Source organism: Crinia signifera, chromosome 9 (genome assembly GCF_055691185.1).
Source record: "Crinia signifera chromosome 9, ASM5569118v1, whole genome shotgun sequence".
In the NCBI taxonomy this organism is placed as follows: Eukaryota; Metazoa; Chordata; class Amphibia; order Anura; family Myobatrachidae; genus Crinia; species Crinia signifera.
Genome location: NC_139225.1, coordinates 77925133 through 77940876, shown reverse-complemented (window position 1 = coordinate 77940876; position 15744 = coordinate 77925133). Strand labels below are relative to the sequence as shown.

The following is a 15744-nucleotide window of genomic DNA, read 5'->3' as shown; positions in this document are numbered from 1 at the left end:
TATTTCGCAGTCTTAAATAATGTATAAATAAAGGTTATATTTTATTTGTATTTTCTTTGGTGCACCACACCACGACATACTTTCTTCTCTTGTATATCCCATTCCCCTGAGAACACAGGTGTGGCATGATGTCAGCACCTAGCCGAATACGGAGATCACAGGCCACCTGAAGTACTGACTTACTTTTCAGAACAAATGCTGAAAATTTATTCGATGGTCCCATATTCAAGAGGGGATTCGGCGGCAGAGAAGCGGTGCTGACTTGATGGCTAGGCTGCGAGTGTACACAGCCTAGCGAACATGCCTGAATCAGGCCCTTAGTCACATACAATGGCAATCACAGCAGCCCAATAGTGCAGCAGAAAATGACAGGAAATGACCAGATCAGCAAGAGCTTGGATAAAGTGACAGGAATCCCGGACAATCCATCCATTCACATAGAGATTTCACAGGGAATCCAGTCCCCCACTCTGGTTAACACCCTCTGGTCATGCTGTAGGGCCAACGCGTTTTCACCCCTTGCTGGGGCCCTTTTCGAAGTGACAGAAAATATCAGTGTGGCGTACAAATGGTTACCAACCAGGAACCTATTCCCGAGCAACAGAAATATATACATATATGCACATATCCATCCAAATTATTTCCTTTAGAATTTGAAATTGACCCTTCTAATAATGTAGTCTTCAGCCATAAGGACAGACACATTCACAGCAGCTCACACTTCATAGGGATAACAAGCACTAATGCTTCTATTACTTACGTACAGATATACTGTATGCTCATATACCTATTCCTTTTGCACCTTATGACACAAGATACATGTCGCAACTTAGACTCTCCACCACCAGTAGTGACCTGCAAACCTTCATACCGTTACCTAAAGTATGGCTGATATCCTATTAGCTGTGGTAAATTATCATAACTAGTTACCGCTGGTGGGGCTACTTACTGTCAGCACTTATCGGGGATTTTGTTTCAAACTGCTTTCGGCAGGCAAACAAAATACCTGATACATGACAATTTTTTACCTGACATCAGCCATGAAAATACATAGGTCTGCGGCTTTTGCAGTGCATGACAAATGGGCCCTAGTTGGATAGCCCAAATTGAACATCGGGGTTTTATCATTAAAAAAAGCCTGTTCTTGTACATGCAGCAAGTTACTGCAGGTAATACCCCTTTCACACTTGCAAGCCGGGTACAAAATACCAGGTGCAACCAGCCTTGCAAGCGCTTTAACACTAGCCACCCGACCCACCATAAAGCCGGGTGGTTGGCATAATCGGGACGGCGTTGGGAGATGTCAGCATCTTTCAGCGTCAGCGGCACCTTCACATTGCATCGAACCGTGTTACCCATTCACACTGCCCCTGGACCCGCGAGCATCCTGGGTCCAACCCTGGTCAAGACCTAGTTTGAAATACTGGAACAATTTTCAGGACCCTTTCACACTGACCAATTTCCTGGGTTGCTGCGTGTTCATGTGCAATAACCCAGGAAATATTTGTCAGTGTGAAAGGGGTATAACAGGATACCGCCTTAGCATCTTATTCACATCACAGCCAATACAAAGTAGCACCAAAGTCAACTTTATATTCATTAATAAAAAATTAATTTATATAGCGCTCTTTCTTCAACAGGACTCAAGGCTCATTAGGCATCTGCCTAGGGCACCGGGATCTGAAGGGGTCACCACCGAGACTGCTTATCAAAAAATGAAGGATGTCTACGAGGAAGACAGGCATGTAGTATTTAATGCAGGAAGTGGCTGTGGAACATCTAAGCATCCACACTATCACTTGAGAGGCAGGAAAGTGGACTTTGGTGGCATTGTGGGGTGGAGGTTGTAGGAGTTGTAGATTTGTTGCATTAGTGATGCAAATATATTGCATCCTTTAAGAAAAGTCTATGACACAAAATTTTCCAAAAATCTTCACCTTGTGCTGCACTTGGAAGAGACATGTCCAACATGCTTCAAGTCTTACCCAAAGGCATAGTAAATCTACAACTATAGTGGATTAGTGATACATAAGCCAAATGAAAGATGGTATCCGTGGAACCATCGATGTGAAGCAGTCTGTTCTGCTACAAAACTACTTTCACATATGCGTGCAAACTCTTATCCCTGCACAATCAAGAAGGGATCAGTACATGTTACCTGTCCAGGCACCCGCATCTCATTCACACTCGCTATAGGAGTAACAGTCATGACACTTGAAAAAAATAAGATTAAATCCCAAATAGATGGGTTAATTGCTTTATTTATGGGTTTTGACACTTTAATCCTACTGAAATTCTTAATGTGTCTCTTGTAATTGGAGTTTTATGGACAGCGGTTGCAGAGATTACCAATTGTAGCACTTTTCCCCGACATCCAAGTGTTCTTGGCCCCTAATCACAGGAGCACAAGTGAGCCAAACATGGATGCTGATCAACTCACCTGTGCTCATGTACATAGAGCCTAAGAGCCTTCCAGATCAGGCAGCTTGTTAAATTGAGGTTGGAACCCTCTGGCCTTACACTCTGGTTGGCTCACGTCCATTAATGCAGCAATACTTGAAGAGGTCTTCAACCATAAAAAAGGTGCTAAAATTCAAAACATATACTGAAAAAAAATTAAATAAGAAAAAAAAAAAAACGTAGTGATCCCATTATTTAGTGTGCAGAACAGCAGCCTATTAACACTCACTACAAGGAGTGTTACAGCAAACAAATGGAAGGCAGGAATCACTGAAGATGGTGCAGAAGCAGACGTGATTACAAGTGATATGAAACAATAACTTGATTGTTATGAATCACATTTTTTTGAACTTTAAAATCTTTGATTGAGTATGAACTGAGCACCAAACCACAGCTGTCCTCTGTCTTACAAAGTGCTATCTTCTTTGCTTGGGTCTGAGTGAGTCATATACACTCGGCAGTGGATGTCATCCTTCCTACGGACTCTCCAACAAAACACAATGCCAAGCCACTCTTCTCAGCCTACAAGGCATAAGGAAGGGTTTGGCCTTCCTAGGCCTGGTAAGGAGAAGACACACTGAAATGGCTTTCTGGAGAAGATCGGCTTTGGATACTTGTGGAGACCAGAGAAATTATAAGGGAAAACAGTTTTTCCATGAACTGAAAACTGATATCCACAGTGGCAGCTGTGTGAATCCTTTATGTCCGTGTTAGGACCACTGATTCCTCATTCACTGTCCAACAGTTTAACCTTCTTCAGTACTAGGCATTTATTATTTCCCCAGGATGGGAATTAGTCTCTGGATTGGTAGAACAGGATATATCCTGACTCTGAGTTTTTGGAAATGTCTGACGTTAAACCGTAGAACTCTTCAATGGCTTGGGCATCTATCTTCTGTGGAAGGATGGAAGAAAGAAAAAGTTCTTAAATATGTCAATTTTTAGACACTGAAAAGTTTTGATTGACAATGTTTCACACAATGATGGACATTCTGGGGGAAATATACTAAGATGTGTATTCTGCTTTGCATGTGATGTTGCTATGGGCAACCAATCAGATCATGTCCACTATCTTCTAGAGGGTGCTAAATAAATAAGTAGATTCTGATTGGCTGCCCATAGCAACATCACAAGTGCAGTAGAATACATATCTTAGTAAATTTCCCCCTCTATGTCCAATTCTGATCCAGTCTAATACCTGACCCTACAAAACATAGATGATGGAACTGTATAACACCAAATTTATTAAGCTCGGTGAAGTGATAAAGTGTCTGGTTTGTTTTTATCACGGCCAATTAGCTCCTAACTGTGAAGTTACAGGCGTGGTTTGAAAAATGACAGGTAGGAGCTGATTGGCCGGTGATTAAAACCAGACACTTTATCACTTCACCGAGCTTAATGAATCTGCCCCTCAGGCCCTTCTTATTCAGGAGCATAAACCTCTGCCAAATTGCTTTGAATCCCTACTGTACCCAGGAAAAGGCATTTGGGCTGAAATTAGATCTCCAGGATAGGAATACTTTTATTTACTTAGTAGATGGGACACAGAATACATTTAAATCCATTTCATGGATCAATGCGCCAACCCAACCCAACCCAATAATATTCTCTTTTAAAATTGTTTAACCGAAACATGTAACATTAGCTCCCTTTTTAAAACCAACTCCTATATAAATTGTCACTTCTAAGAACTCCCATGGTGCAAACTATGGGCCAATTCAGACACTTCTCCAATGGTGGGGGGTTTGCACTTCTGCGAATATGCAAATATGCAGAGCCATTTGCTCTAGACAGTAAAGCTGGGTACACATATATACAATTGTCGGGCCATTCTTCCGTTCTGGGTCGGGCGGCCGTTCAATTGTATAGGTGTGTCGCTGTCCCGTACGAGCGATAAACGGCAAAAAACGGTCTTGTCCGTCCATACTCGGTCAGTCAAAGGTTCTTTGCTGTTTAATTTTCATCCGACAGGACGGCCCCATATCGGAACAAAAGTGCAGTGTGTACGCACGTACGATTGATATGCTGCCGTCCTTGCGACTATACTGCCAAAGCTGGAACGCCCATGTGGGCGTTCCATAGCTGCATGATCTCTCAGTAGGGTGACTAAAAAAAATAAAAAAACAAAACGAGAAAGTCGGCTCCTGATTGGCCGCTAGGCGGCCAATAGAATCATTCGGATGAGAGGCGCGGAAGATGAAACATCTCTGTGCCTCTCAAAGTCCATCGTGTACCGGCGGCTGATGCGGCGGAGACGGAGAAGATGTCGGGATCTTCGCCAGAGGACCTGGTGAGTAGTATTTCCTTCCACAGGTCCCCCATGGATTTCTTTGGATCCAGGACCCCGGACTCTTCAGCCCTGGAGCCCCGGAACCAAGGCACCAGAACGGACCCAGGGACCTACCGACGGGCTCAAGATAGGTAAGAAGTATCAGTATGTATGGGCTTTGGATGTATTAAAGTTTTATTTTTATCGTGTGTCAGTGTGTTTATTTTACTATTTTTTTTCCTGTGGAACTATAAGTGCCAGCGGGCCCTTTAATGCCCTGCATGCTGGGACTTGTGGTTCTCCAAGTCCCAGCATGCGGGGGAGGCTTTCTGGGACTCATAGTTCCACAGTAGAAGACAATAGTTTTTATTCTATTTTTTTTTACACTTCAATCAGCCCGATGACCACCGCACAGGGTCACCGGGGACAGCACCAGGCTTCAGCCTGGTCAGGTAAGTCCTGGAGGGGGAGACCCCTTAATTGGGGGGGTCCCCACTCCCCCAGGGCCCCTGGCCAGGCTGACCGGTCAGAGGGCTGAATGCTTTGGCCTGGGGGACTTGCTGGCTGGTTTGGCCTGGGGCTGGTTCTTAAAATACGGGGGACCCATAGTCATTTAGTCCCCCGTATTTTGGGAACCAGCCCCGGACCTGGAGCCTGGGGCTAGTTTAAAAAAAAAAGCAAAGCCCTATATGGTTGGTTTCCTGATTTTTTAATACCAGCCCCGGCTCTTCAGCCTGGTGCTGGTTACAGCCGTGGGGGGGGACCCCATGTAGTTTTTTTTTTTTTAATGGGTAAAAGGGTGACTAAAATGTAGACGCATAACCCATCTATATAGAAGTTTAGTCACCCTGCCAGCTGACTAAATTTCTATATAGACGGGTTTGCGTCTAAATTTTAGTCACCGTGCCGGCTATTTCGCATATATAGTGGTTTGCTATAAGTATGCCCTAACCCAGCCTATTATGATCATTTTGTTCACATATGACGTGAGAATAGCCCAAATCGAGACAGTGTGTACGTTGGTACAATCTTTTTCTTGCGACTGTTTGGACGGGAATACATCAGACTTCGTAAGTAAAATTGTACAGGTGTGTACGCGCGTGATCGGCTGTTGTTTGTGGACGATCCGATGGGTGTACGGTCGATCGAACGGTCGCAAGAAATAGGGATTGTATATATGTGTACCCAGCTTAAGGTCCGAGGGGACTGCAGGGGAACGTGTACAGTTTTGTGGGCATTCTCCTGGGAACATAGGCTGGTTGATGCCTGTGTGGGGCCGGTGGCTGATCTGCATCCGGAATAAAAGTCAGTTTAGACTGGACTTTTATTCCCAAAGGGGAGAGAAATCATTCAGTGGTGTTCCACCTTCGAATGATTTCTCTCCCATTCGGCCACATGCGAGGGGACGTGTAAGGGAACACATCCCCTCGCATGGTAGCGACCGGATTCGGTCAGCTCGGGATAAGCGGTGCTGACCTGTTCGCTAAGTTGCGAGTAACCGCACGGCCTAGCGAGCAGGCACGAATCAGGCCCTATATGCAATAGGACACTAAAATGGATGACGTTCTAGGTTACCCTTTTACATCATTGAGATAATGTGATGGTATATACAGGGACACCAGAATTCCTGCATCTACTCCTCAGCCAATAAAGAAATGTCACTCATCACTAGTTACCATCTGGTTTCATGAGGGAAAAGTATTACCAACAATATACTTATTCTCAATACGCATTTCTCTAGTGCATCCTATAAATGCTAGATAGAATCAGATAAGCTGCTATGGGCAAAATCACCTTTCTTCCGTTTTAGTAGCTTTATTAAATGTACCTTTAAAGGTGAAATAAAACAGACCAAATATAATACTGGATGATAGATGAATTCAGGAGAAGGAGCTTCTAAGGAGGTTACAATACGGTCACTGAACACGAGTACAATGTATGTGATGCGCTGCAGTAAACTCCTTAGAGGCCATCCTTATTCTGGACCAGGCATACCACCATGTACAGTGGATATGGCAGTATATTCAATGTATATTTAGCAAGAACAGGATGCACTCTGTAAGAGATACAGGTTTTAAGCTACAATACATAAAACAATGTTTGACTGGGGGAGATTATATCACAGAAAAGGTACAGAAGCTGACAAGACGAACATAACCAACCTCTACAATATCATCATCAAACAGCAGCCAGAATCCATGGCTCTTTACAATGGTGATGTAGTGTCCACGGTTCGGCCCACTGTCTCAACAAAAAGAGAATTGTGCGGTTATGCAGTTGACTTGGAGATGCTAATAATAATAAAAAAGGAAGAGTTCTACTATATGTTAAAAGCCCATGTGCATACACGTATAAAATCAGACCATATATGTATTTACTGAGGCAGCTCAGACGGTGTAATGGTTATCATTCCTGCCTCACAGCACTGAGGTCATGGGTTCGATTCCCACCATGGCCCTAACTGTGCAGAGTTTCTATATTCTCCCCGTACTTGCGTGGGTTTCCTCCGGGTACTCCGGTTTCCTCCCACATTCCAAAAATATACTGGTAGGCTAATTGGCTGCCAACAAATTAACACTAGAATGTCTGTGTGTGCATGTACATTTGGTAGGGAATATAGGTTGTAAGCTCCACTGGGGCAGTGACTGGAGGGTTCAAATATTCTCTGTACAGCGCTACAGAATATGTGTGCGCTATATAAGAAACTGTTAATAATAAATATATGGCACCAGTACACATAGCTTCACCATTTGGAGCACAGTAATAAAACAAGGCTAAGTATTAAACAAAAAGGACAGTTTACTACGGTCAGATTCCCGGGGCGTGCCTTTTTTGCAGCAAATTTTAAAAGGTAAAACCAGCTTGATTTTTTGGGATTTACAAATTGATAGGGAAAGTACATATTGGGCCACCTAGAATGCAATATGAATAAGTGCTTAGTCATACAGCAGTATAGGCTTAGGATCAGGAGGTTGCTAAGCTTTCCTTAAGCGGTATTCAGGGAACCCTGGAAGGTTTAGAGCCTAGAACAGGGGTGGCCAAACCGGTCCTCAAGATCTACCAACAGTTCCTGTATGTCAGGCAACCTGTGGATCTATAGTAGGAATGAATGCAGCATGTTCGAAATGTGGCAGTTTCGGTGCATACACACTGGCCATTTTGGCTCAGCGTAAATGGACAGCGATGATCGCTGAAATCGTTGGGTTGAAAATAGCTCAGTGCATACACACTGAGCGATTTCCCCCCTACCCAGCGATTTTTGCCGCTGTGAATGGCTTTCCATAGCAGGATGCAGGTTCAGACACATGGCGCCAGCCGGCGATGATACAGGAGCGTGCATCAGCGCTCATCGCCTGCCCATGCACACTGGGGTAGCTTTGGGTCTGAAAGCAGCTCAAACGACAAAACTGACCTGCTTTCATCTCAAAATCTCCCAGTGTGTATGGGCCTTTAGTAATGACTACAGCTGTGCACCAGCTAGGCGATTTGGAAAATGTGGACCTTTAAAATATCTGAAGGTCCCTTTTGGCCACCCCTGGCCTATGGAAAGTTATATTGCATGAAAAAGGGAATTCCATGCAATCCTAAAGAAGTCCTTAATGGGGCAGTGGAACCAGTATTTAAAAAAGTGCAATTCTCATGTACAGCAGAGAAGAGGAAATATAATATTTGTTAACACATTATTTATTTGAATCTATATAACAAATGTGAGTGACGCTGGCATTTTTAGCAGATTATTTGCACATCTCTCATAGAGATGTTGGCAATCAAAGGGTTACGATGATAAGGTAGTGTGCAAAGTTTGACGACTATTAGTTAAAAAGTTTGAACGTTATCATGGAACATACATACAAACATCGTTCAATTATACTTATGTACTGTAGATAATCATCTATTTGTGCAAAGCTTAGACAAGTTTTCTATCATTATTCATTGCTACAAGACAAATGATAAAGACCCGTAGAAAAGGAGAAGGTTTAATATTGCGAGCAGTGAAGAAGAACTATCTAAGCTTTATGTTGGAGATGGGATACGGAGAACTCACATGCCTTTTAATGGTCAGCTCAATGGTCATATGTAATGGTATGTAATCTCTAATAGCTACCCTATTAATAATCAGATTTACACACCTGCCGCAGTGGACCACCACCGCTACGAGGTCATACATTCGTTCAGGGTTGGTGGCATCCCCGGAAGTGTTGAAGAGCCGCAGCTCTAGTGGGAACACCACACGGTAGGAGAGTTTGGTATATCGGTGCAGCTGGTCCATGTATTTAAATCTTTTCAAGTGCAGGGCTAATATCATAGGCAACTTCTTCACTCTCATCCTGCAAACAGATTAAACACACAAACTGGCAAGTATTTCATTGTATCATTCACATGTAGCAAGACAGGTCAGACAGAGACACAGAACGAGAAGACACGCTGAGATATACTTGTACTACTCAAACATTTTCAGAAGTGGAGAACTAGAATATAAATCCTGCTGTGAAGGATGATACAAAGGGAGAGATGGCCAAGACACATAGTTAAGTTGTAGGAGAATTGGCCAGATGTACTAAGCTTGAAAAGTGACAAAATGGAGACATAAACAGACAGCTAATCAGTTCCTACCTGTCATGTCACAGGCTGTGTTTGAAAAATGACAGGTTGGATCTCATTGTTTGGTGGTTTATCACTCTCCTTTTGATCACTTTTTAAGGCTTAGTACATCTCGCCCAATATGTGAAGGGGAAAGGAATAATAGTGATCAGTGTCAGAATACAGAGCTTGTCAGTAAATTAGACAGCTTGGCTGAAAGTATTTCTTACATCAGAGGGAAATGAAGCCACTCTTGTCTATCACAACTGTTACTGGGAGACACCTGCATACTCCATGTAGCCAGCCACAGGTGTATACTCATAGTTCAACAAAAAACAGAGGGGAGAATCGGCGCTCAGAAAAATACTGTTTCAAGTGCCTGCATCAATTCAATAAACATTATTTAATCAATAAATAAATAAATTCATACACATGTATACAATAGACATAAGGAAAATAATAAATATATAAATATGGCTATCATATACCATCTTTTGCCAACGGGCCCACCTCCTAGGCAGCTACCAGGACATAACATCATACGGCCTTAAATCACACGGACGCTTTCTGGACTTTTATGGACACAAGTTCTTGGATCAGTGCAGGTCCTATCAACACCACACGGGTGACTATACAAATATCCCAGCTCTCCCAATAGGTCCATTGCCATTTATTGTTTTTATATTTATATATTTATTATTTTCCTTATGTCTATTGTATACATGTGTATGAATTTATTTATTTATTGATTAAATAATTTTTATTGAATTGATGCAGGCACTTGAAACAGTATTTTTCTGAGCGCCGATTGTCCCCTCTGTTTTTTTTGTTGTTCTATATTCTTACTTGGGGAACTGACCATCCCCTGAATCGGCTGCTCTTTAAAGGAATAGACTCATACAAAAGCGCTCTAATAGATTGACCTAGGTCAGTCTCTTTTCCAATTGTATACTCATAGTTACATAGTAGTTCAGGCTGAATAAAGACGGGTGTCCATTGAGTTCAGCCTTTAGTTACAGTGCATGATCTATTTGCTACATCCCTTTATATAAATTGTGTATTCTGATTAAATGATAGACTATGCATGTTTGTACCCTGGGTGTTGTTACTCAATAACGGTTTGTCCAACTTTATTCTTAATGTATGTATTTTGTCTGCCGACACCGCCTCTCCTGGAAGAGAGGACTACTTTATTTAGCACCTTCTAGGAAATACTAGATTAAGGGGGGAATTCAACCAAGGATTCCGACTGTCAGAACGTCCCAAGTTGGAATCCTGGTCCGTTTCCACTCAGCTCGACTGTAACTTGACAGCCGGAATTCATTGTTCCAGCTCGAGTGTTGGAAAGTGGGGGTGTCGGCAAAAGCGGTAATGGATTGTCGAAAAGTGTCTGTGAATTCTACAATCCATGGCAGTTTCCGACAAAACTGATCCGACTTGTTTTAATGTCGGATTTGTTTTGTCGTAATCTGCCTTCAATGCGGTTGGAAATTGCAGCATTGCATACCGCCCATAATCTGATTGGCTGCCCATGGCAACATCCCATCTGAATAAAGCTCCCATCTAAGTGCCCATATATTGCGTATATCACAATGTCTGTGGTGTCAGGATTAATCCTAACAGAAAAGTACTACAGCTCATAACTGTGTTACCATTTCCACACCATAATCTCCAGGTCCAGCCCTCAATAGACGTGTACTGTACAAACACCGCAATGCAGATGTTAACGTGGAAGAGCGGGCTCACCTTTTCTGTCCTTCCTGTTTGCTTCGACATTGCTCACAGTAATATTTGTATTCGCTGCATAGTGTTTCTGTATTACTGAATCCCCTGCAGGAACACAACAAAAAAGAGTATGACTAACACAACATGTCACAGTAGGGGGCATACTTCTATAAAACTGGAAAAAATTACAGTCTTCTTAAAATATATAGCATCTTTTTAAAGTATATTTTATGATCAAAAAAGTAAAAAAAAATTAAATTATGTGGTACTTGTGTATTATAGCGGCGCCCCCGATTCCCATCGCGCGATGTTTTAATCGCATCGCATGCCATGCACCCGATGGCATGCGATGCGAAGCGATTTTTGCCCCCTATACGATGAAAGAAAGTATAAGCACACTAAAGGTTGCTTTTAAGCACAGTAATGGGTGCTTACAATGTTAAATGCACCCCCACGCCACTCCCCCACTATAAACGTGAACCCGAAACGTGGCGAGCGCAGCGAGCCAGCGAGGGGCGGCGGTACGCGTCCTCCGACCTTTTCATACCCCCACTATCCACGTCGGCGTGGAGTTGAGAATAGAAAGTGTGGCGAGTGCAGCGAGCCACCGAGCCCGAAGCGTGGCGAGCCCCGCGAGGGGACGCGGATACCTTCACAGGTATCGGAGTCCCCTCGCGGCCTTCACAGTTATCCGCGTCCCCTCGCGGCGCTCGCCACGCTTCGGGTTGACGTTTAGAGTGGGGGGGGGTGGCGTGGGGGTGCATTTAACATTGTAAGCACCCATTAGGGTGCTTATACAATGTTTAATCGCATCGCATTGTATGGCATTGTATGCCATATACAATGTCATACAATTTTAAAATTGTATGGCATTGTACAATATCGCGCGATATTGTATCGCGCAATATACCTTATGGTATGCGATGGGTGCCGCCAAAATACACAAGTACCAATTGTGCTTTTAACAGTTGGCTTCTGGTCTCTCAGACAGTATAACAGTGGTTCCCAAACTGTCACTTGGCACCCTGGGATGCTTGAGTTGGTGGTCCAGGACCAATTCAAATAAGTTATAATCAGTGTAATAGGGTATAACCAGTGCTTGTAGCGGCCAGTTATAAAATATTTGGACAAACAGAAGCTAACTTTGTCCCTACTACATAATTAAAAGTAAAGATGAAATTTAAACACAATTTATTTCATTAAGATTTTTATCTCACTAAGAAATTTTTAGTCTAGGAGTGCTGTGGATAAAATTCGGATTCAAAAAATGGAATGATATCATTGGATAGACAGTAACTAGGTCAACAAGCATTAGGTCGACACCACTAAGTCAACATGCAGGAAGGTCGACATGCATGAAGGTCGACAGGTCATTAGGTAAACACAAGCATTAGGTCGACATGGGGAAGGTTGACAAGCAAAAGGGCGACATGGGGTTTTTCACTTTTTTATCACAAATTTCAACACAGTCAACATGGATACTGAAATACAGCACCGCGTCCCCTCGCCATGCTTCGGGCACACTATTTTATACTTTCACCACACTAATGGATGGTAAGGCATGAAATATCGGCTGCCGGCACATGTCGACTTAAAGTGAAAACACCCATGTCGACATTTTCTGTCGACCTTCCCTTTGTCAACCTAATGCTTGCGTCAACCTAATGACCTGTCGACCTTCATGCATTTTAGTGCATGCACCTAGTTACTGGAGAACTAGTGACTGTATCCCCCTAACATTTGGGAATCAGTGCAGTTTCACACTGTTTATTATGTGGAGATGGAAGACTATAGCTAAAATTAATTACTACAGGTAGATGTAATGTCTTTCATTTTCTGTATACAGTATAGTAGATAAAGAAAACTGCGGGGGGAAAACTAACAATAAATCGAAGCTAAATAGAATAATAACTGATACCTATAATGGACATGTAAATTTACATCTGATTGATCATTCCAGCTACGTAACATTTGGTTTCAGGTTCCTTGTGAATGTATGCTGTAGTAATGAAACGTTACACGTTGAAGTTTGTGTTTCCAGTTTAGGAAAACAGTATTTTACCAAGAATGTCAACTATTTCACCTACCATCATTTCCCAACATTGTGTATACAAAATCATCATCATTAACAGGTGATCTTTAAACCACCTAGAATTCTAACAAGTACGTTGGCCAGGAGTTTTTAATGAAACTAGCACCGCTTCCAGCTCACCTTAAGCAGTGCGTAATGGAAGTGTTCTGCTCCACGTCTACCGAGAGATCCAAGAAATCTTCATCTTTGCTACTAACCTTGAATAGAAAAGGCAGAGTGTTAACAAAAGAAACTCTGTTAAATACTGAAACCAGTTCTGCACGTCACAGAGAGTTCACTATCTGTTTACTTTCCTAGAAATGATCAATAATAATAGGGTTATGTAGAGAATTTTCTGACAATGAATATTTTCATTCAGTTGAGTGAAAGCTGCTTTATGCTGCTGTATATAGACGGGAAACGGTCATCTGTCAGACCAGACTTAGGTCGACTGTCATTCGGTCGACCCCGGAAGGTCGACTGGCCCCAAGGTCGACACGGTTAAAGGTCGACATGGCTCAAGGTCGACATGGGCCACGGTCGACAGGCGGTATTTCATGCCCTACCATCCACTAGGACGTGGTGGGAGAATAAAAAAGTGTGCCTGAAGCATCGCGAGCGAAGCGGTTCAACTCCAACTGTGTCCATGTCAACATTCGGGTAAAAAAAACAGTGAAAAACTCATGTCGACCTAATAACTGTTGACCTAAACCCATGTCGACATTGAGCCATGTCGACCTTCAACCCTGTTGACCTTGGGGCCAGTCGACCTTCCGGGGTCGACCTAATGACTGTAGATCTAAGTCTGGTCTGACAGATGTACCGATGCCATATAAGGGCCTAATTCAGCTTTGTGTATGCAAAAAAGCACATGAATGTGCAAAGCCATGTTTTACTGCAGGTGGGGCAGATGTAACATTTGGGGCCAGATGTACTATGCTTAAAAAGTGATAAAATGGAGAGTGAAAAACCACCAGCCAACCAGCTCCTACCTACAGGCTGTGTTTAAAAAATAGAGATACAGCAAAAGCTGTTTAGAGCGCTGGTCGTGGTTGTTAGACTCAGAGTGAGCTGCTGCAACTGGGGATTAGTCAGATCCCTAGTGTTGATTGAGAAAAAAACAAGAGAGGGGTAGTTGCAGCGCTCTCAAATTTTAATGAGTGAGTGCGATATCAATAAAATTGAATAATGAACATACAGTACATATGAAAAAAAAATATATATATATTATTAAAACAAGGACTTGATAAAGCTGTCCCTAGTGACAGCGAAACGCGTCGGTGACCAAGTGGGACCATTTGTGGACATTTCTCCCTACCTGCTTAATTCTTCTGGGACTTTAAACACCACCTCTTCAATTCGTTTGGAGCATTTCTAACTTCCAAGCATTGAGCACCTTACTACGGCAGCCCTCCCCCACAGCTATCCAGACTGGGGTAAAAAGATCACGGCTTGCTCATTACAATTGGAGTGCCATACCTAATCCCCGACTGCACTCAATCCGCACTTTAGAGAGGATCCCTACAAGCAATATCCTTCGCCCCATTGGGCCAGGGACACCTCCAGCGACCTTTGGGATTACAAATTGGGACTTATAATTGGACTCCAGCACCAGTATCCAGTGGTTCAGTACCAGAGCAGGTTATATATTCCACATAATGATTGGTCCACTTGTTGCTTTTAACCAATACCTTGTTTTAATAATATATTTTTTTTTTTCCTATGTACTGTATGTTCATTATTCAATTTTATTGATATCGCACTCACTCATTAAAATTTGAGAGCGCTGCAACTACCCCTCTCTTGTGTTTAAAAAATGACAGGTAGGAGCCGATTGGTTGGTGGTTTATCACTCTCCATTTTATCACTTTATTGCATCTCTCCCAGGCAGAGATTTAGATTTGGGTAGGGTGTGTCCAAACGGAAATCTAAATTGTAGTGTAAAATGAAAGCGGTCTAACATTTGTGAGCAACATGCAAAAGCAACCAGTATTTAGCCTGCAGAGAAACAATATAAATGTTTTTGCTCCCATTACATAACAACATGATGTGTTCCAGACACAAAGGGGGAAATGTACTAAGATAGCAGTTCTATTTCACGTGCGATTCCTGCTATGAAACAGAATTTAAGAATGACAGAGTAAATGGAGGAAGTGAAAAAGAAAGAAAGGAAGTGAAAAAAAGCCAAAGAGAGGAACACAGACAGAGGGGTGTATTCAATGCTTTCTGCTCGCTGTCACAGCTCGCAGGGTCAGTCTTCAACCGACCCCCTGCACACGCAGTGTCCCCCTCGCTAGGTTTTTGGAGCAAGGAGGAAACTGCGTATGCGGCCGCTAAAACAGCAAGGCTCATGGCTAAATGTAGCGAGCTCCCTGCATTAGCCGAGAGCCTCGCTGTTTGGGGGAATCCTCGCCGTCAGATTTCCCTGTCGAGTTGAATAGGGTGTGTGGACCGCACTGGGGTTAAAACAGGTGAGGATCGCTTGTTTTTGGCGATCCCTGATGTTTAACCCCCTCGCAACCCCCCCCCCCCCTCACACACACAAAACATGCTTAATAGCTTATTAAACTGCATTATAATGTAAACACCTATCCAGACCTCGCACATAATTGAGGATCAAAGTGGATATTTATCTGAC

General features: G+C 43.0%; 1 pseudogene; it reads right to left on the bottom strand.

Moving 5' to 3' along the window:
* Nucleotides 1-2287: 2287 nt before the first annotated feature.
* LOC146035689 (ubiquitin carboxyl-terminal hydrolase 12-like) overlaps nucleotides 2288-15744 on the bottom strand; it is a 118400-nt pseudogene continuing 104943 nt past the window's right edge.